General features: G+C 40.7%; 1 pseudogene; it reads right to left on the minus strand.

Moving 5' to 3' along the window:
• Positions 1-542: 542 nt before the first annotated feature.
• LOC121776487 lies at positions 543-7,621 on the minus strand (annotated as a pseudogene).
• Between the last annotated feature and the right edge of the window lie 16,145 nt (positions 7,622-23,766).

Below are 23,766 nucleotides of genomic sequence, written 5' to 3' on the forward strand. Positions count from 1 at the left end.
CACTAGTTATGTATTGCCCACATGATCTCCCCCAGCAATCAACCAAACCACATAACAAACGAATACAACATATGAAACTAATGCAAACCTCTTAATCATCAAGTACTATTATGCGTTAAATCGTTATATGAAACGATGAGAGGATACAAGCTAAGAAGCACATAGCCTCTTCACAACATGCTCTAGCTCGAAAACCTTTTATTTATTCAGAAAGTCCTCATTAAGCAAACAATCAAACACGCAGGAAACCCACCCCTCTCTGTGATTCTCATCAAGCCTAGCTATGGCCATTATCTATTGATGATATGCAATGACATGATGCAACGTAGTTCATACGTTTAAACAGGTCCTACCGTGCATCTTTAGGGGTGGTTAAAAGCCTCTCTCTCTTCTTTCGCACTCTTCATCTACAAACAAAGAGGAGGTGCAGTCTTGTTTGGATGTCTAATCCATGATCCATCATCCCATGAATAGGTCAGAAATACAGAAAGAAATAAGCAAGTAATGTTGCATGATTTTGCTAAATTATGAGGTGAAAAAAATTAACATCAGATGAGTGATTAATAAGTACCACTGCCATTATCAAGAAATAGGAGAGTTCAAGTAGTACTATTAGCCAGGCCAATGGATATAGCTTTGCTTCTCTTGAACAAAGGCTCCGGTGAAGATGAGGCTGACATTGCAACGGCCAATGAATCCACAGAGCTCTCAGAGCTGAAGTAGGCCTCAATAACCCCACTCGGGCTGCTTGGAATCGAATCAAAATTTTGCTTGCAGAAAGATTTACGGGTCAGACCACCCGTTGCCTCCAAGATGAGTGTGAGGCAATCACCAATCTCTCGCTATGAATAATATTTAGCAAACAAGAATCCCATCAACAAATGAAACTTGACTACATCATTTGGTAAAATGTTTTGATCAAACAATGCTATCAAACCTTGCTAGCTCTCAACACAAACATAAGCTGATCTTCATATTCCACAGCAGCATTTTCTCCTATCTCTCTAATAGCATAAATTATCGTCGCAGCAGCAATCACAGAAGGCAGATAACGTACCAACCTAGAATCTGCACTAGCATAAGTTTTTCCATCAATAATCAATCTAAAATTTCAAAGAAAACATTTGGCAACAAATCAATCCATCCGTAACAAATGAAATCATCCAAAATCAACTGACATATTGTTACGAATTAATCCGTAACGATAGCAAAGGCGAGAGATTCGCCGGATAATGGACCGTTCGCAGAGATGAATCTCCGTCGAGCAACCGCAATTCCCACGCCAAGGGTTTGGCCGTGGAAAATAAAACTTGGCGGAAAAGAAAGCGCAAGAGAATTAGGAAATTTCTGATATATTAATTGTGTATCAACACTCACAGAATCCCTATTTATATATCTATGGACCCTAGGTTTGGTTCGACTCTAACATACCGGGAAAGAACCAACAAGAAAACCCGACACGGAGCTTATAATTACGCTCGACCCAAAAAAAATAATTAAATAAGTTCAAAAAAATAAATATTCTTTAAAATAAAAAATGCTAAAACTATCGAGACACAAAGTCTCCGAACATCACAAGCTTCTTGGATTGCCTCTTCGGTCTTCCGTCTCCTCCTCTCATCTCTACTGCCGTCTGACCCCTCCGTCCCTTCTTTCTCCGCACTCCCTCCGCGACGCTCTCTTCTGTCCTTGCCACGCCGTTCTCATTGGTAGTTTGGGTCACGGAAGTGTCAGTCACCGTTACTGGGGTTATTGGGGCACCACTCGTATCAACTCCCCCCGGTTAGGAGACTCCTTGTCCTCAAGGAGTTGCGGAAAACGCCGACGCACAGCCGACACTGGCTCCCAGGTAGGCTGATTCTGCGAGGTCCCTGCCCATTCCACCAACACCTGATCGACTACCTGACCATCCTGTAGAGCAACGCGGCGGTCCAGGACCTTGATTGGCCTGAGAATCGGCCTAGTCCCCAAAATCTCAGTAGGCAATTCGCCCGCTGTCGCATCTGAGGTCCCCTCAACAAACAGTTTGAGCAAGCTGACGTGAAACACGTCATGTATACGAGCGCCCTCCGGAAGCTTTAAACGGTACGCTACTGGACCAATCCTCTCGAGCACCTCAAAAGGTCCAAAAAATCGTCGTGCGAGCTTGGCTGACAGCAGTTTGGCCACCGAATGTTGGCGATACTGATGGAGCTTAAGCAGAACCTTGTCCCCCACCGCAAAGCTGACATCACGACGGTGTTTATTTGCCGAGGCTCGCATTCGCTGTTGCGCATGTTCCAGATTCTTCCACAACTCGACTAAGAGCTCGCTCCTCTGACGAATCAACTCCATAGTAGGCGGATCATGGCGTTTGACCGACGGCTAGGCAGTCACCAAGGGCGGCAGTTCTCGGCCATACAGAGCACGGAAGGGAGACGTGCTCAGCCCCTCATGATGGAAGCAGTTAAGAGCTAATTCCGCCCAAGGAAGGAAATTTTCCCACTTAGTGGGGCGGTCTGCCGCGAAGGCCCGCAAGTATTGCTCGAGACCTCTATTGCGAACCTCAGTCTGTCCATCGGATTGAGGGTGGTATGCCGTCGAGAAGTGTAATTTAGTATCGCTGAGAGTGAGAATATTCTTCCACGCCTCGCTCAAGAGCACAGGATCACGGTTTGAAACCAATGTTTTAGGGAACCTGTGATGTTTAACCACCGTTTCAATAAAAAGCCGAGCTATGCGCATCGCATCAAAACGTGCAGGCAAGGGCGCGAAGTGCGCGTACTTGGATAAACGGTCCACCGCGACCATGATAGTGGTGTATCCCTTTGAGAGCGGGAGACCCACCACAAAATCTATAGAAACGTCGTCCCAGACTTGCATCGGGATAGGAAGTGGCTGTAATAAACCCCCTGGCTTCTGAGTTGAGTACTTGGTGGTTTGACACTCCACACAAGAGGCCACGAAATGCTTCACGTCGCGCCGCATACGCGGCCAATAGAACTGCATCGACAGACGACGCAGCGTACAGTCAAACCCAGGATGTCCCGCCTGCGGAGTGTTGTGATACTCGTACAGCAGTGCGTCCCGGAGTGGTGAAAACTCACCGACGTAGATCCTACGGCCGCAATAAATCAGCCCATCACAAATAGTGAACTTCGGATCAGCATATCCACTCTCGATTCGGCGTCGCAAGTCACACAGAGGGGCTGATTTTGCCGTTTCCTCCACCAGCAGCTGAAGAATGTCGGGAATAGGATGCGCGATAGCGCTTAGTATGGACGCGTTAGGCTCTATCTCTTCGTCGCACCTAGACAAGGCATCTGCCACCCGATTAGCCGCCCCGGATTTGTACTCAATACTGAACTTATAACCCATCAACTTACGGACGTAAAGGTGCTGCTCGGGTGTCTGTATCACTTGCTCCAGTAATTCTCGAAGACTCTTCTGGTCGCTACGTATAACAAATTCCCTGCCCAACAGATATTGTCTTCATTTTGAAACTGCCTCCACAATAGCGTACAACTCTTTGTGGTAGGTGGAAGCACTCGGACGACGAGGTCCCAATTTTTTGCTAAAGAAAGCCAAGGGATGGCCATCCTGCATCAGTACTGCGCCAACACCAAAATCCGAAGCATCCGTTTCCAAATAAAACGTCCGAAAAAAATCCGGTAGGCGAAGAACAGGGGCTGCCGTCATAGCTCGTTTCAAAGCCTCAAAGCTGTCTGATGCTCCATGCGTCCAGCAAAAAGCATCTTTTTTTAAAAGGTCCGTCAATGGGGTTGCTATAACCGCATAATGAGTAATGAACCGGCGGTAATATCCTATGTGGCCCAAAAATCCCTTAAGCTGCTTTACCGTCACAGGCGTCGGCCAAGCCACCATCGTGTCGATCTTAGACGGGTCCGCCTTGAGCTGTCCATCGGTAATCAAATGCCCCAAGTAGTCCACTGTCTGACTGCAGAACGAGCATTTAGATAACTTCAAAAAAAACTGATGCTCCTCTAAAATAGATAGCACGATGCGAAGGTGATCCGCGTGAGTCTCCAAAGATAGACTGTAGAACAGGATATCGTCGAAGAAGACGATGACTGACTTGCGCAGGAAGGGCTGGAAAATGCAATTCATGGCCGCCTGAAATGTTGACAGGGCGTTGGTCAAACCGAACGACATCACCAAAAATTCGAAATGTCCGTCATGCGTGCGAAAAGCTGTTTTATAAGCATCTGCCTCATGCATCCTGATCTGGTGGTATCCTGAACGAAGATCCAATTTAGTGAAGTACCGAACCGCCCCCAATTCATCAAATTTTTCATCTGCAGTCGGTATTGGAAAATGGTCTGGAACCGTTGCCTTGTTCATGGCTCTGTAATCGATGCAGAAACAGAAAGTGCCATCTTTCTTGCGGACCAGCAAAACAGGTGATGAAAAAGGTCTATGACCCCCTGATCGAGCATCTCCTTAACCTGCTTCTCGATCTCATTCTTCTGAAAGTATGGATACCTATATGGCCGTACATTCACAGGCTTGGAGTTTGGTAATAAGTGAATGCGATGATCAAACTGCCTCGCGGGGGGACGACCCTGCGGCATCAGAAATACGCCGGCGAAGGCACGAAGAACGGAACTGATTGTCGGCGATAGCGACACTGGAAACTCTTCGACAGCCGACGGCGGGTCAGCCTGAGTGTGAGGGTTCAGCGGGACCATCTCGTACAATTCAAATAACGATGCCGTTGACATGATGCAGGTTAATGATGATAATGATATGCGGCGGGGTGGCTGAGCCATACCATGGAGAACAACTAAGTTATCCCCTCTAACAAACTCCATTGATTTCGTCACAAAGTCTGTAGTCACACGCCCCAACGATTCCAGCCAGTCCATACCCAAGACTACGTCTGGGCCGTGAATGGGCAAAACATGGAGATCGATGACAAACAAAGTCCCTTGGACCACCAGTTTAGTCCCCTTACACTTGTAAGAACAAACAATAGATGCTCCATTGCCAACATATACCCGAAACGGTTTGATTGCCGTGAGGGGAAGATGCAGGCGCTCGGCCACCCGATGATGTAAGAAGTCGTGTGAGCTGCCGATATCCACTAGAACCGTAACATCGACCGACCCGGACAATGTCAGAGACTTCGAAGTCTGTTTTCCATCCATCGCGTGCAAATGAGAGAGGTCCACGGCCACCACCTCTTCATTCAACTTGTCCTCTAAAGGTTCATAAAAATCATCCTCCTCATCGTCGTCGGCGCCCATATATGCGAGAAACCTGTGTTTGCAGACGTGACCCGAAACCCACTTCTCATCACAGTAATAACATAACCCCCGCCGAGCCCGATCAGCCTTCTCGGCATCCGACAGGCGAATGATAGGGAGTTTGGATAGATCTGACTTCCCGGAGCACCTGCAGGGCGATTGCCCGCGGTCTGTGGCTGGTGGATCCCGGCGCCTAGATGCAGCGGGGTCTGCCCCGTCCGCTGCTGCCCCCCAGATGGCTGGTTGTATTCCGGCCGACAAGAAGCAATCCGAATAGCCAAGGCGAATGCCGCCGCTAGGGAGTGTGGACGGTGGAGTAAGACTTCATCCTAGATAGGTTGCCTTAGCCCGACCACATATAAATCCAAAAGAACATGGTCAGGGACACCAACAACACTATTTTGCAATTTCTCGAAAGCCAACTGGTAATCAAAGACCGTACCCGTCTGTGTTAGCTACTTGAGGAGGCCAACGTGGCTCGTGTAGCAATTTGGGTCAAAGCGACGCCTCACGTCATCCAAAAATCCAAACCACGTAGCATATTCGTGGCTGGCCACATAACTCCAAATCCAATCCGCCACATTAGGTTCAAAGAGCATGATGACGTAGTATAATCGCTGATCTTCCGGAGTCCCCACATGATCAAAGTAGTATTGTATACTCCGAATCCAATTATTCACCTCCGTACCATCGAAACGAGGTGGTTCCATTCTGACTTTGGTGGCCTTCTGATCCTCGGTCTGAGCACCACAGGCGAACTGCTGCCTGGACTACGGAGGGCCCTAACAGGAGGATTGACTGATCAGATGGGGCAGCTGGATGGGTGCCTGGCTAGGAACACCGAAATCCGTGTGAGCATGCTGCCAAGGTTGAGAGAACTGTTGCTGTAGTTGCGTAGTACAGACCGGTAGACCCTATCCCGAACCCAGGGTAAACGGTGGTAGGCAATATGAAGTAGTCACCGCTGACAGCGCCGACAGGGAAGGCATCCCGCCTAGTGTTTGGGACAGAGATAGGTAATGGGCACCCGAGTGAAATCAATCCATCCGTAACAAATGAAATCATCCAAAATCAACTGACATTTTGTTACGAATTAATCCGTAACGATAGCAAAGGCGAGAGATTAGCCGGATAAAAGGTCCGTTCGCAGAGATGAATCTCCGTCGAGCAACCGCAATTCCCACGCCAAGGGTTTGGCCGTGGACAATAAAACTTGGCGGAAAAGAAAGCGCAAGAGAATTAGGAAATTTCTGATATATTGATTGCGTATCAACACTCACAGAATCCCTATTTATATATCTATGGACCCTAGGTTTGGTTCTACTCGAACATACCGGGAAAGAACCAACAAGAAAACCCAGCACGGAGTTTATAATTACGCTCGACCCAAAAAAAATAATTAAATAAGTTCAAAAAATAAATATTCTTAAAAATAAAAAATGCTTAAACTATCGAGACACAAAGTCTCCGAACATCACAGGCTTCTTGGATTGCCTCTTTGGTCTTCCGTCTCCTCCTCTCATCTCTACCGCCGTCTGACCCCTCCGTCCCTTCTTTCTCCGCATTCCCTCCTCGACGCTCTCTTCTGTCCTTGCCACGCCGTTCTAATTGGTAGTTTGGGTCACGGAAGTGTCAGTCACCGTTACTGGGGTTATTGGGGCACCACTCGTATCACATATATACCAGCAATGGCTGAAAGAATCACACTCTATCCTCGAGAATTCCCATGTGTCGCATCTCCTCCCAATGCGGTCGACGAACGACATTGGCGTCACCGGATTCATCCTCCATCCGAGCGTGGAGAGCACAAGAAGCTCCATCCTTTGAATCGTCTTGGCCTCGAACACATACTTAGATTCTTCAACCTAAAACCCAACCAAACCAAGTGAGTAACTCTCACAAGCTGCAGCAAGGACAACATTGGATTAAACTAAACATACTTGCAAATCTAACAAAAGCGATACTTGAGTTTCCTCTACTTTAGCATCAACAGATAGACAAGCTACAGCTGCCAATTGACTCATCCAAGGCCTCTCCCTCTGAAAGCAACGGCTGACGAGAAATCTGTCGTAATAGCTCACGGCTAAGGCGGCGGTGGAGGCACTGAAGGCGTAGCAACGAATCGACTTCAACATCCAGCTAATGGCCTCGTTTTTCGCCGAATTCAGAGAGGAATCGGAGTTAATTTCATTGAATATCAAAGGGGTTTCGTTTTTCTCCTTGACTAAAAGGTTATTAAGCTCTTCTGCCTCCCAGAAAAAGTCGTGGTGAGCAAAAGGAGTGTTTTGAATCTCTTGGAGCTCCTCGTCCTCCTAGCAGTAGAGGGCGACAAAGATTGAATTTTGGTGATGGGATTGTTGGAGTGGGGCAACCATCTTCTTCTTCGGAGAAGAAGACGCAAGGGCCTCTGCTCATTCGGGCATCCACAACGGCGGCCGTCCGACCGGTGTGTCGGGCGTCTGCGCGGGACGTCCGCCATTAGGCGCGGGAGAGACGGATGTGGACGTCCGCCATTAGGCGATTTGAACATCACATGTTTTTTACACAGATGAGACACTTATGACAAATTAAAACTCCATATTTTATTTTCAAAATCTTATTAGACTATAAAAAAAACTATGTAGCTTGTTCACACAAAGCTCTTTTATAATAGAATACATAAATTAATAATTGTAATTAAAAATAATTTATTGATATTTAAATATCTAGATTTTAAATTTTATTTTATAAAATTAAATCTAATATTGAAATAAAGAAATAGAGTGAATAATGAAAAAAGGGAAAAAGAAGATAATTTTAAAAAATATCAGATTGAAAAATTTTTAAATGTGAAAAGATAGAGTTGCCCAGCAGCCCAAAAGGGCATTTTCTGGTGATATTTTTAAAGTCAGGGACTAAGGACGAGAAAAAATTGCCCAACAGCCCAAATGGACTAAGGACCATTTTTGTAGTTCACTCTTCTATTAATGGTGAAGCAAAATTTAATTTTTGGCGATCAACGGATGTACATTCAGACTACAGTGACCACACAATAAAAACTTACAGCATTAACATTCTAGTACTCCATCCGTCTCATAATAGGACTCACTTTTGTTGTGGGCACGGGTTTTAAGAAAGGTAAAAAAAAACTGAGTTGAAAAAGTTAGTGGAATACCGGATCCACTTTTTTTATATTGGTTTATAATAAAATGTAAGTGAAGTTAGTGGAATGTAGACCTACTTATTATTTATGATAAAAAGTGAAATGTGACTCTTATTGTGGGACGAAGGGAGTATTATTTATACTTCTGTAGTGAATTGCATATATTCTAATATTCCTTCCGTCGCACCACAAGTGTAAATTTCTTTTGGGCTCAGGATTTAAAGAAAAGATATTTATGAGTTAAATAAAAAAGAATAAAGTATGAGAGAAGAAAAGATAGCAGAGATAAAGAGAAAATAAACTACAAAAGATGGAATAAAATAAAAGAGATCGAATAAAGTAAAAAGAAAATATTTTGTTTCTTTGTTAAAAGAGGAAATCAATCACTTGTTGTGGGACGGAGGGTGTAAAGAATTGGAGCTAGAGTCCATTTTTTTCACAATTCTCCTTAGAGCATTCCCAATAGAAGTCGTCGATCAGCCGAGCATTCACAATAGAGGCACCAATCGGCCACTATGCTATCGGCGCGTATTGCATGAGTGCCGCCGAGCGGCGGCGAACGACAGACGGCCGCCCCCTGGCGTCGCCGTGACGAGATCAGCACCTATTGCACGCCAATCATAGCACTGATTTCCGATTTCTTTTGTTTATTTTTCTATGTTTTTTTCTCCAATTTGTTACGTTTTTGTTATTTTATAACACCAACAGTTAAAATGAATTAGATATAGTGAGATAGGCTGAGGATAGGCTAAAGATGGGCTGAGAGATAGGCTGCTAATGTAGCAGGAAGAAAATGGAGATAGACTTTGAAATTGACTCTCCTTATTGTGAATACTCTTAGAGCATGTTCAACCGTGCCCTCGGCAGAGAGCATATTCTTCACTACTCATGGATTGTTGGGGTTATCGCAGCGGAAGATACGGAAAACAAACAGGTCTTTACGAATCTAATTAGGTAATTATGTACTCAATTCCAATTTCATGCAATTTAATCTAGATCTATAGAAAATCACATCAAAACATACATAAACATGCTATATGATGTAGGTTTGATTGTTACCTTTTTTATTCATTGAAGCATTGACGTTGCTAGCTGCATGTCACGACCGCCCTCTAGGGTCATTAAATACGGGTGGTCGCAATTTAAAGAACTTTAGAACAGACGAAGAAAAACTAAGGTTTCATTAAAGAGTTTGACCAACAATTATTATTCATAACGACTAAGGGTTTAACATTATCCACAACACATCAAGTTTTAAATTCTTCAAAAGTAAGTAGGTTCAAAGCCAATCAAATAACAAGAAAAACAATATTTTAACGGAAGCGTTCAAGAGAAAGAGTGGCATCATTTATGAAGACACAACGACACCCAAAGTTCAAGGACAACCAAACAAGACTCCAATTTTATTTGCTCAACACCACACAATGCTTGTGGCCGCTCAACCTGCACATAACGAAAATACATGCAGGGCTGAGTACTATAAAAATACTTAGTGGACTTATGCCGAAAACAAGTTATCAAAAGAATATTTATCATGTCATCAATAAGTAACCATCGGGGTTTTAGCCAGGGCTGACTAAATATGCCGAAATACCGCACTTATCGTACCAAAAAAATATCGGAAATACCGGATTTGTGGTATACCGCAAGTTGCAGTACGGTATGATACCTTACCGATAGATTTCGGTACGGTAAAGGTATAGATTTTCTTACACTGCGGTATACCACAATATACCGCATTTATGATATTTGCTAAAAATTCGATATATATGTTGTATTTAAAATTTATATAAAAATAGTAAATATGTTAAAATCCGTAACCCTACTTTCATATTTTAGTTCAACTGCCCCCAACCCCAATCACACTCACGCAGAGATGCAAATCACGTCCACTGTATAGATTTGATTGTGGTGTAGTTTTAATCTTTTGGACATTAGTTAAATAGGTGAAATTTTATTTTAAATATTTGGGTATAATAGAATTTTTTGGTATGAGACACTGGTAATATAACAGTATGCAATACCTTATTTAGGTATACCGTACTCGGTATGCCATATCTTAGTTCGGTATAACGTAAAAGTAAGGCATACCGCAATACGGTATGGTAACGGTATCGGAAATAATCATACTGAATTTTAGGTATACCGCAATGCGGTATACCGAAAATTCGGTTTTGCGGTATACCTAAAATTCAGTAAGGTATAGGTATGACATTTTCTCATACCGCAATTTGCAGTACGGTATGCGGTATGACATTCTCGGTGCGGTATACCGTACCGTGCCACCCCTAGTTTTAGCTTTACAAAGGCCCGAGGCACTAAAATTAACCCTTTGTAAAAGTCGACTGATCAGTCATTTTGCCATAGACGTTAATCATATTTGCACATACACGACATGGAATGTGGCCACAAACCAAGTCACTAGACTGGCCAACCTGTGCGCTAGCACACGGTCTACCATAGGTGTACACTAATCCAAGTAGGTTTTGCAGTTTTACAGGGACCCGAATTCGATTTAACCATAGATGGCAAAAGCCACATCAGATAGGCACGTTAAAATCAAAACACGACATGATAAATATAGTTTCATTTCCATCGATAAAATATTTAGGACATTGTCCTTATTTAAAAGAAAGCTCACCTCAAGTGTTTAATCCGAAATTATTTTCTTTCCCTAGATATCACGTCTCTCTTGCAAGGAATCACCTTTAGCATTTAAATAACATATAAATCAACACAACTTTTCAAATAAATAAATAAGATGCATGCATCCATGTCTCCAATTATTTTCTCGATCAAGATTACATATTTTCTGAATTAGAAGCTTAGGTATATCAATTAATTCCGGCCGCTCACGCCCCAACAAATTTTGCGAAAAGATAAATCAACACATAGAGGGTTTAATTAATCCCATTTCAGCTCCCACAATTATTTTAAAACAACCCACTCGAATTAAAAACAATCCAAAGATTAAAACACCATTTAGTCCAATAAAAGAATCAACACACTCAGCCCAGGAAATTTAATGATTCGATCCACTGCCAAATACTTAAAAAGTTGGCCCAAAAATTTAATTAACCAAACCCCATTTCTTTACAACCAAAAGAAAGAAAAAGATTTAATTAACCATAAAAAATATAACCTCTGTTTTTTGTCGAGAAGAAGAATGGGTCGATGAGGATGTGTATCGACTATAGAGAGTTGAACAAAATGACCCTAAAGAACAAGTATCCACTACCAAGGATAGATGACCTGTTCGATCAACTCCGAGTAGCTGGTGTGTTCTCAAAGATGGACTTGAGGTCCGGATATCACCAATTGAGGGTTCGAAGAGAAGATATACCAAAGACCGCTTTCCGTACAAGATATGGTCACTATGAGTTCGTTGTAATGTCGTTTGGATTGACGAACACACCTGCAGTATTCATGGATTTGATGAACCGAGTATTCCACCCATACTTGGATAAATTTGTCTTGGTCTTCATAGACGATGTACTTGTCTACTCGAAGAATGAGAAGGAACATGAGGAACACCTGCGAATCACTTTGGAGGCGTTGAGGAGGGAGAAATGTACGCCAAATTCAGCAAGTGTGAGTTTTGGCTTAAGGAAGTAAACTTCCTTGGTCACATTGTGTCGGCAGAAGGAATCCGAGTGGATCCCACCAAGGTTGGGGCGGAACAACAATGGAAGGCTCCTTCAACACCGAACGAGATTCGAAGTTTCCTGGATTTGGCGGGATACTACCGAAGGTTCATGGAGGGATTCTCCAAAATAGCGAGACCGATGACCCAACAACTCAAGAAGGGAGTAAAAGTCAATTGGACTCCGGAGTGTGAGGCAAGTTTCTAACTTTTGAAGGAGAAATTGACCACTGCACCAATTTTAGTTGTACCAGAGCCTGGAGTGAACTACGTGGTCTACACTGACACTTTAAAGGTGGGATTGGGATGTGTGTTGATGCAAAACAACAAAGTGATTGCCTACGCATCACGACAATTGAGGCCACACGAGTTTAACTATCCAACCCACGACTTGGAGTTAACAGCGGTAGTACACGCTCTAAAGATTTGGAGGCATCATCTCTATGGAGTTCGATGTGAAATCTTTACGGATTACAAAAGCCTGAAATACTTTTTCGAGCAAAAAGATTTGAACATGCGACAACGAAGATGACTCGAATTAGTGAAGGACTAAGACTGTGGCATCAACTACCACCCCAGCAAAGCAAATGTAGTGGCAGATGCTTTGAGACGGAGGAACCATTACCAACTAGCTAATTTTCTCACCGAATAGGAAAGTCTGATACAAGAGTTCAGTAAGATGCAGTTGGAAGTGGTAAGGGCACCTGAAACAGAAACAGTGGAAGGCTGAATTGCCATCTTGGTGGTTCAACCTGATCTAAGAACAAAAATTGTGGAAGCATAAAGGAGAGATGTGAAATTGGATGAAATTCGTGTTGAAGTGAGAACCGGTGAATCTGGGAATTTCAGTGAAGAATCGGATAATGCCCTCACCTTCGAAGGAAGACTTTGCACACCGAACGGACGTGCTCCAAAATTCACTTCAAGATTTTGGACAAGTATGCAACGAGAGCTAGGAGCCCGACTGAATTTTAGCACAACGTTTCACCCGCAGACCGATGGAAAATCCGAGAGAACGATCTGTGACGCCCCGAATTTTCGTTTCCTTCTTTCGAGATAAATCGGAATTTATTTAGTATAATTAAGCTCGATTAGAAGTCGTGTTGTTTTGTAATCGTTGAGCTACTGTGTAATCTCGACTTTTGATTATATAAGTACTTGGTGTTGGAATTAAAGTGCAAGATTAATTATTAGGAGGAGAACTAATGGAGGTACTTTTATAGTAAGGTATTTGTGAGAAATGGAAATGCAAGAAAAATAGTGTATACGTACTTTGGTAAGTACATACACTCTAGTCTACTTTGGGAAAAAAGGAAAGTACACATGCTACCTTGGGAGTACACGCCTACTCCAAGCTAAGCCTTACACACACAAACAAATCTTACACCATCCTTTTTACATAGAAAAAGAAAGTGTTGCTCCAACTTTACAATAGTCCAAGATTCAAGATTTAGGAGTCCACTAAAAGTAGAAAAGGATAAAGTGATGTTTGATAAGGATCTTCCTTTTCTTCTCTTCAACCCCTCCTCGATTCTAGCAACCACAACTTCCAAAGGAGATCAGCCTCACTTGCCAAGAATCCTTCATAAGCCTGTAAAGAAAAGATTTGCAATTACCACAATTAGTGAGGAAAAATGTGTAGCAAAATTCAAGAATAAAAAGTAAAGTATCTAGTAGTGCGGAAAAGAGAGGGAGGCAGCAGGGAGGCAGCAGGCCCTGCCACATAAATCCTCATAAATCTTCCAAATCCAAATAGAAAGAAAGTGGCGTATGATGATGAGCTCACTTTGCAAACAGAATGCAGTATCAGCCAAGTGCACCATCCCCAAAAATCTTCACAAGTTTGGCATAAGCAGCCTTATGAGTATGCACAAAAGTAAGGAGAAGCTCTAGCTCAAATTTAAGGTGTGAACCCCAAGGGGCTGCCAAAAAAAAAAAAAAAAAAAAAAAAAAAAAAAAAAAAAAAAAAAAAAAAAAAAAAAAAAAAAAAAAAAAAAAACCCCAAGGGGCTGCCACAAGAAGCCAAAACTAGTGGCTATATAAAGGACCATCACCCCTCTTCTCCCACCACACTCCACCACCCTCATAGTTTCGAAAGTTAGCAAGAAGTGGAGAGGGGGAGCAAGAAGAGGCAGTGGCAGCAAGGGGGCAGCCCCATAGACCGAAGGATTCACCAATCAAGGCTATCTCCGCGAGTTAAGGATGGAGTCAGGAAAATCCAAGTTAAGGAGTTTTAAGCGAACGAGGTGAGCTTTCTGTTAGATTACAATTTTTATGAAAAGTGCTATTGTTAAAATATCTTTGAGTATGTTTACAGTTATTTACATAAAGTGAAAGTGATGTGATATTATGATGTTATGTGTTGCCTTACGGGTGCTTATGAACTGTAGCTTAAGTTGATATTTGTGTTCGGCTTTGACCTATAGAAATGAAGTTTTGAAAATTATGTCAAGTCATGTGGCGTTTTGAACTTTGCCTCTATGTTTGTCTAGCGAGGGCGACTTCCCTACTAGACCAGAAGTTTGTGAATTCGTTTCACCAGGAGTTTGTGAATTCATTTCACCAGAAGTTTCGTGAATTATGTTCACTGGGAGTTTGTGAATTCGTTTCACCAGGAGTCTCGTGAATTATGTTCATCAGGATTTTTGTGAAATCGTTTCACCAGGAGTTTCGTGAATTCTGTTCACCAGGAGTTGTGAATTGTCTCATCAGGAGTTTTGTGAATTCTTTTCACCAGGATTTAGTTCAGATACGGCATATGTTCGAGGAAAATAGATAGACAGCTCGCTTTTTTAAAAAAAAAGGAAAGGAAGAATGATTTAGTGTTCTCGGATCTTTTACTTAAAACCCCGAGCCCACTTAGGAGTTATTGACATAACTTTTATTTTACGAAAATAAAATATATTTCGGCAGATGTCCACTAAGTACACCAAGTACTTAGCCCTGCATATGTTTTAAAAATGTGCAGGTTGAGCAGTGATGACGGCGGGCGGTGTTGAGCACAGACGATGAAGATCTTTCGATAGAATAGTACTTGGATGCGTCGTGTCTCCATACATGATGTCATACGCTCTTGACTCTTCCGCTGCAATGTAAAAGTCGAGTTTACACTCTTTGTATCATGCACTCTGATATATATTATTCGAGTTATTTCAGTTCAAGTTTCAGTTGTGCCACAGTTTTCCCCTTTCTTCCCCGCTTCTTTCATCCTCCCCTAGTCGCGATCAACCGAGCTTTCTATCCTTAGAAAGTGCGGTCGTGCACGATCCAAACTCTCGAGAATATGTTGAGAGCCGTGGTACTCGACCGAGGAGGAAATTGGGAAGCAACACTACCGCTAATTGAGTTCGCCTACAACAACAGTTTTCAGGTAACGATAAACATGGCTCCGTATGAGGCATTATATGGAAGAAAGTGTAGATTGTTGCTCTACTGGGACGAAGTTGTGGAGAGAAGGGTACTTAGACCCGATGCAATTGAAGAAATGGTTTAAATTGTTCGACAAATTCGTGAAAGGATAAAAGAAGCTCAAGACCGACAAAAGTCATACGCGGATGTCCGACGAACCGACTTACAATTTCAAGCTGGCGACAAAGTTTTCCTAAAAGTATCCTCGTCGAAAGGGATAACACGATTTGGTGTCAAGCGAAAATTAAAACCGCGATTTATTGGGCCTTATGAAATTCTCGAATGAGTAGGTCCCGTTGCATATGGATTGGAGCTACCACCAAGCCTTGAAAATGTGCAACACATTTTTCATGTGTCGCAGTTGCGGAAATAGGTGTTCAATGCGAAGCACGTGATCCACTACGAAAAAGTCGCTTTGAACCCGGACTTGAGCTACGAGGCGAGACCCCAATCTATTTTGGACCGAAATATCCAGAATGTGAGAAATAAATCTATTGCTTGCGTGGGCACGAAGAATGAGGACAAGATGATGGAATTGTACCCTGAACTCTTTACTTGAGGGTATCAAATTTTAGGATGAATTTTTTGTTAATGTTGGTAGGAAGTAACGCCCCACTTTTGAACCCTAATCTTCGAACCCTAATATACTTGCTTTAATTCTTTTAATGTCGTGAAGTCCGTGAATTAAATGTCGAGTGGAATTGTTATTTGATATTTTTGTGACCTAGGTTTGAGTTGGAGTTATGAATGTGTGTTGACTGAGTCATACATGACGTGACTGTTTTAAATAAGTGATGTGGGTGAATTTAATTATTTTTGAATAATTGATAGTTTGTTATGTGAGCTCGAAATTTGTGATGGTAAAATCACAATGCGAATTTAAATAATTCATTTCCATAAGAAATATTTATTAGACTCAATTACATGTTGGATCCGATAAATTAAATAAATAATACAAAATCTAAATAAAATACAAGGATTTGAACCCCCAAATCAATTTTATTAAATCCCTTTTCCTTGTCCTGATCACCAATCTGCAAATGAAATCCCAAAGAAATAATATTAGTCAATACAAATTAATTAGTGAAATCAATTACCCATTATACACCCCCTTTCTCACGCTCATAAACCGTTTCCCCACTTTGAAATCACTTGCAAAATTAAATCACAATCAACTCTCCATTATACTCCCACATTATGTGGTATATTAATCAGCATACCCTAATCTCTCATCCTCACACAAATTCTGCCGTCAATCTCATTTCATTTTTGGATCACAAAAAATTCCTCTCAAAGCGAGGGAGCAATAGAAAGGAGTTCATCATTCTCCCCACCAAATCCTAATTTCACCACGGTAATCATCATCCCATGTTCTTCCTCATAAGATGAATTCATGTTTACACCCGAAACCCTTTTCTGACAGAAATTATGAACAAATTCGGAAGGGGGAGAACAGAAGCTTCCATCTTTTTGCCTAAGCCGATTTTGTTCAGTGAAGGTATACAACTCTCCCAACCAATTCTAATGCCATACTACTACTTCTTGCACTGTTGTTTTCTGAATCCCTTCATCGATTAAACCAAAGCATATTAAACTAAAGAATCAAATTTTATTTCATGAAATCAAATTTAAGAACTTATCTGCGGATTAATCGGTGTTGTCTAGGGTGGAATCCGGGCTGCTGAGTGAGCAATCGGAACCGCTAAGCCGTTGGATATGTTGGACAACAACTGCTTGACTCCGACCACGCTTGACCGGCGACGCACGACATCAGCGGCGTCGTCAACTTTGGTCAACTTTTAGGAAAGAGGGTGTTATGTTTTGTTTACTTATTTTTAATAAGGATTTTAAAATTTTGATTTCATGAAATAAAGTTTGATTCTTTAGTTTAGTATGCTTCGGTTAAAACGATGAAGGGATTTAGAAAACAACAATGCAGGAAGTAGTAGTATGTGAAACTCGGTTTGGAAACATGTGTGCTTTTAATGCTAGATCAAGCTTCTCAGATCCAGAGAATCCGCTAGATCACGAGGTCTAGGAACTTAGAGGATATCAGAAATCTCAGTCGTTGGACACACTGATTCCTCGTTCAAAACCCTAAACCCGCTATACCATGAATTAGTACAGGGAAGCAGGGATCGATCCCACGAAGATGGATCGATTCCTACGAAGATCGAACTTCATCATAACTGCGAGATATTAAACTAACTTCTTAGACCGAGCAAATAGCTTCCTAATCTAGCTAGACAGAAAGTGAGTAAACAGCGGGGACCATCGTCCAGAAACAGCAAGTACGGAATAAAAGCTGCAAATAACAAACTAAGGATTTAACTAACAACTACCTGCATTTCATTACCTGAATCACATACGAACATGAAGAAAACAGAGCACATTTCCAGATTCAAACAGAATGTAAAAGTGCGGACGTCGGAAACTTGCTATTAGCCGGAAATAAAACAGATCTACATGTACTAGACGGAATGAAACGAAAACACGAAAACTAGGCATCAACTCCAATCACTCTGTTTCAGATCCAAACATCGGATGCTTAATCCACTCCGGATCCAAGCATTCCGAACGCAACAACCAACAAAATCAACTCCATAACTTCTGATTCAACCGATCTATCCCGATCAGCATACGCTTTCAACAATTCTGCTCAAACTCAGTAAACCAACGCAAAAATCACAGTAACTACGGCAAACTCAAAACCAAATGCATCCATGATCGAAATCAACATCATCAAAGTAAATTCAGAAACAGAAAATTGCATAGATAACGGAAATTCAACAGAAAACAGAGCCGAGCTTCGAACGGCGAAGCTCGCTGAAATTCACGATAACAAACTAAAACGAAAGCAATAAATTGTATTTTTGCCCTCTTCAAGGACGGTGTTACCCAACTACGTAACAACAATTGAAACCCGAAAACCCCTCAAGTTCTCGATAAAACAAGTGTGTAGAGTATGGCGAGTGAGCTGGAGAGCCAACAGTGCTGAAAGACGAGAGCTCCCTTTCTAAAGTCTCCTCCCTCGATAACTCTCTATCTCTTTAAAAATACATGCTCTCCTCCTTATATAGGTGCGGGTTTGATCTTCTAGAAGCTTTCGCAGAAATCTCTGTTCTGCCCTTCAGCTTCTTGATCTCCTCCGTCTGGTCATTTTTCCACAATGCTCACTTTTATCGCCATTTCCTTGCGCCATGCAAACGTCCTTCTCTTTTTCCTGGACCTGGCGAATTCTCTACACACCTGGCTTAAAAAGATGTGTTAGACCCCGTAAATGCATGAATTTAACCCCTTAATCAATGCATGAAATTAGCCTTATCAAACTGCTCACACTTAAAACATACTTGTCCTCAAGTATAAAGACAAGAAAAAGAAATAAGGCGAATTTCAATGCATGATTATCCTATGACCGACTCTACAAAAGCTAAAACACTAACTCCTAGACCTAGTCACACTAACAGACTAACAAAAAGAAAACTACACTTAAAGAAAAACACAAAGAAAACATAAAGACATGAACTAGCTTCAACATTTAAGCAGTCGTCCCCACAAGCTTAAGGTCTATCCGATTCGTCTACAAGCTCCAAATCCTCCCTTTTCCCTCTTCTACCTAATCGGTCTGTCAGTTCGTCCAGATAGCCTATTGACTTCCTAATTGTTGGATTCACTCGATCACTCATTCCTCACCAGGGATGTTAGGATCGAATCACTCTTAAGTAAATGTTATACCACTGATGCGTCTGGTTGTGAGAGTTTCTCCTTCCTACAATCTCCCTTTTTAACTTCCTGGGTCAGGTAACTATTGCAACCGCCCAGCCATTTCTGGATTTAAAAACCGCCTAGCGCTCGACGGTTCCGTGGCGCTAGGCGGTTCCTGGGTCAGGTAACTATTGCAGCGCTCTGGATCGCCTAACGCATCGCCCAGCGGATTTTTTAATTTTTTTTTATTTAATGTTTTTTTGTGAAACTCATTCTTGGTTGTTTCTCTTTTATAGAGACACCATTGAATGTTTTATGTTCCACTTTCGATGTGGGACAAACTCATTCTTGGTTGTTTCTCTTTTATAGAGACATCCTTGAATGTTTTATGTTCCAATTTCGATGTGGGACAAACTCATTCTTGGTTGTTTCTCTTTTATAGAGATATCCTTGAATGTTTTATGTTCCAATTTCGATGTGGGACAAACTCATTCTTGGTTGTTTCTCTTTTATAGAGACATTCTTGAATGTTTTATATTCCACTTTCGATGTGGGACAAACTCATTAATGAGGATGTTGTAATGTTATTTTAATTTTAATGAAGTGTGTTTTTTAAATTAATGTACTTTTTAAAATTTTAATATTATTATTGAATTTTCCCGTATGTGTGTGGTAAATTTAATTCCGTATTTTGTGTGATTGTTAATTATTTATTTTATATAATTTTGAGTGAAGTGGCTAGGCTATGGCTAGGCTATGGCTGGGCTATTTGTTTGTTTTGATGATGTGGCAGGAGGATTTTTAGTGTTGATGATGTGGCAGGAGTAGTTTGTGGCTAGGCTATGGCTGGGCTATTGCTGGGCTATTCCTATTGTGGATGGCGTTAAGGATATTTCTTTTTACCCTGGACTTCATCCAGCTTATACCTCCGATTATATATATATATATATATATATATATATATATATATATATATATATATAGGGTAGTGATCTATGGCAAACACCCCTTAATCAAATAACTAGAGAACAAACCATAGCCACAAGATCAAAAAATCAAGGGCTAGTATTAATTTTTAAATTTAAGGAGATATTAGTTCCTTTAATCACAAATTTACTCTATAATAAAAATGCAGAGGTATTATGGTCATTGCATACCAATTTGAGGCTATCGTCATTATCTGAGAAAATAAGTTTGGAATAAATGAAATGAGGAGCTTAAATATATAAATATGGTGCTGAGATTTGGGATGATGGCGTCGGCGATTGGATCGGTGATGGGATGCTTGTTCATGATGCTGTCGATGGTGAGTGTGATTCAGATCAGGCTCGGAATGCTTTTGTGTGGGAGCAAATCGGCGGTGCACGCTGTGGCGGCGTTGATTGTTTTGGTGACTTGTGCTCTTCTGGCTTACATCTCTACCGCCGTCTATGCTTTCCTGCAGTGATCGGGGAAGATGATGTTGTATCTTGTGTAATGGTTTCTCGTATTTCGTTTTTTGTTGATGATGGCGAAATGTGGCAATTGATGTTGAGTTTGGTTGATATACACAAGATGGATTTGTGCTACTATGATTTATATAGTCATATTTGTAAGCCTTTAACTCATAATGGTCAATTTTGTTATGATGGGGTTGATGTTGCGTCTTGTCTTGTATTTCAGTTGGTAAGGAGGTTGGTGACTTATGTACGTGTTCATATGTTTTTCTTAATAAGAGTGATGTGTTTTGTGATCAAGAGTGAAGTAAAATCATAATAAGAGTGATGTGTTTTGTGAACAAGAGTGATGTAAAATCATAATAAGAGTGATGTGTTTTGTGAACAAGAGTGAAGTAAAATCATAATAAGAGTGACGTGTTTTGTGAACAAGAGTGAAGTAAAATCATAATAAGAGTGACGTGTTTTGTGAACAAGAGTGAAGTACAATCATAATAAGAGTGATGTGTTTTGTGAACAAGAGTGAAGTAAAATCATAATAAGAGTGACGTGTTTTGTGAACAAGAGTGAAGTAAAATCATAATAAGAGTGATGTGTTTTGTGAATAAGAGTGAACTAAAATCATAATAAGAGTGATGTGTTTTGTGATCAAGAGTGAAGTAAAATCATAATAAGAGTGACGTGTTTTGTGAACAAGAGTGAAGTAAAATCATAATAAGAGTGACGTGTATTGTGAACAAGAGTGAAGTAAAATCATAATAAGAGTGATGTGTTTTGTGATCAAGAGTGAAGTAAAATCATAATAAGAGTGACGTGTTTTGTGAACAAGAGTGAAGTAAAATCATAATAAGAGTGATGTGTTTTGTGATCAAGAGTGAAGTAAAATCATAATAGGAGTGACGTGTTTTGTGAACAAGAGTGATGTGTTTTGTGAACAAGAGTGAAGTAAAATCATAATAAGAGTGATGTGTTTTATGATCAAGAGTGAAGTAAAATCATAATAAGAGTGAAGTAAAATCATAATAAGAGTTATGTGTTTTGTGAATAAGAGTGAAGTAAAATCATAATAAGAGTGATGTGTTTTGTAAACAAGAGTGAAGTAAAATCATGCTAATAGTGATTTATTTTGTCATAACTGCCTTAATTTTAATTGAACCATTATTTCCGCTTCTCTTAAAATTAATTTCAAAATATTATCATATGACACGATTTGATGTAACATTATCAATAAATCCAATTGATATTATATATTGGTTCTTACTTCTTTGTTCCTATTTTTATTGTGCATTATTAAGTTTTAATTTTGTCATGAAATTAATAATAAAAAACTTAATGAAGGCATTTTAATTTGAAATCGTAATATTGTATGAGTATAGAGTACAAAAAAATAATAAATAAATATCTGTGTAACATTGAAAAAGAAATAAAAAGAAGAAGAAAAGAAATGGTATGCATATGCCGAATGGGTAGGATTTGCATATGCCCATATCGTCGAGGATACCCCTCAAATCCAAGTGCACCACCGCATAGCCAAGCAGCTTGCCGCCGCTGCCGAATCCACAGCCTCAGGCGCTCCGCCGGTGAATCTCGATCTTCAGAGACGACAATTTGGTCAATTTGGCCGCTAATTTCTCGAGCGGCTTGCTGAGGAGGAAACAACCATGGACTCTGTTGTCGAGGGCTTTGGCGTGGAGCGAGACATCGTCGGCGAAGCAGATGGAGAGGGCCGCATATGGAGAGGCAGCCGTAAATTGGATTATTCCTCGCAGCAGCAACAATCAAATTCTAAAAAGCTAACGCATTCAATCAAAACAATGCAACGACTTAAGATCAAAGGAGATTTCATCGCAGGAAGTAGAAAGAAAGGAAACTGCATATTTAAATTTCATAATATAATTTCCAAAAATACCCTTGCCCTATTTTATATTATTAAAATAAATAATATTTTTTCCATTAAGATGTGTGGCTGAGATTTGTTCTCTAGTTATACACTTAAGATTAGTTATATCTTGATCACTCCCCTATATATATATAGGGTTTAATAAGTTATACCATGTTATGATGTTTGGACACACGTTTCTTGTTTCCCCTAAGGGTTTAATAAGCTTAGTGGCTAGGGTATAGTACGTAGACACGTATGTAATCTTCACATGGTAACGAGTAATGGATATAATTGACTATATAATGCACAATTTGTGAACTGCAATGCACACGAACAAGATGTGCTGTGTTATGATGTTTGACACACGTTTCTTGTTTCCCCTAAGGGTTTAATAAGATTAGGGGCTAGGGTATAGTACGTACGCATTAATAACAAATTATAAAACGATACGAATAATTCACCAAATTGTCACGAGTAATGGATGTTATTAACTATATAATGCACAATATGTGAACTGCAATGCATACGAATAAGATGCACCATGTTATGATGTTTGACACACGTTTCTTGTTTCCCCTAAGGGTTTAATAAGCTTAGGGGCTAGGGTATAGTACGTAGACATTACTAACAAATTGTTGTTATTGGAATATACGTATGTGCATTATTTGGTTTAGGTAGTGCATTATGTAGCTGTTAATTGTCATTATCTCAGTATATTATGCATTATTAGAGGTATTGTGTATATGGGTTAATCAACTGATTGAAGATTACATACATGCATTTAGTAATGTCTACGTACTATACCCTAGCCCCTAACCTTATTAAACCCTTAGGGGAAACAAGAAACGTGTGTCAAACATCATAACATGGTACATTTTATTCGTATGCATTGCAGTTCACATATTGTGCATTATATAGTTAATAACATCCATTACTTGTGACAATTTGGTGAATTATTTGTATCGTTTTATAATTTGTTATTAATGCGTACGTACTATACCCTAGCCCCTAAGCTTATTAAACCCTTAAGGGAAACAAGAAACGTGTGTCAAACATCATAACACAGCACATCTTGTTCGTATGCATTGCAGTTCACAAATTGTGCATTATATAGTCAAATATATCCATTACTCGTTACCATGTGAAGATTACATACATGTCTACGTACTATACCCTAGTCCCTAAGCTTATTAAACCCTTAGGGGAAACAAGAAACGTGTGTCAAACATCATAACACAACACATCTTGTTCGTATGCATTGCAGTTCACATATTGTGCATTATATAGGCAATTATATGCATTAC

Source organism: Salvia splendens, chromosome 18, assembly GCF_004379255.2.
Source record: "Salvia splendens isolate huo1 chromosome 18, SspV2, whole genome shotgun sequence".
In the NCBI taxonomy this organism is placed as follows: domain Eukaryota; kingdom Viridiplantae; phylum Streptophyta; class Magnoliopsida; order Lamiales; family Lamiaceae; genus Salvia; species Salvia splendens.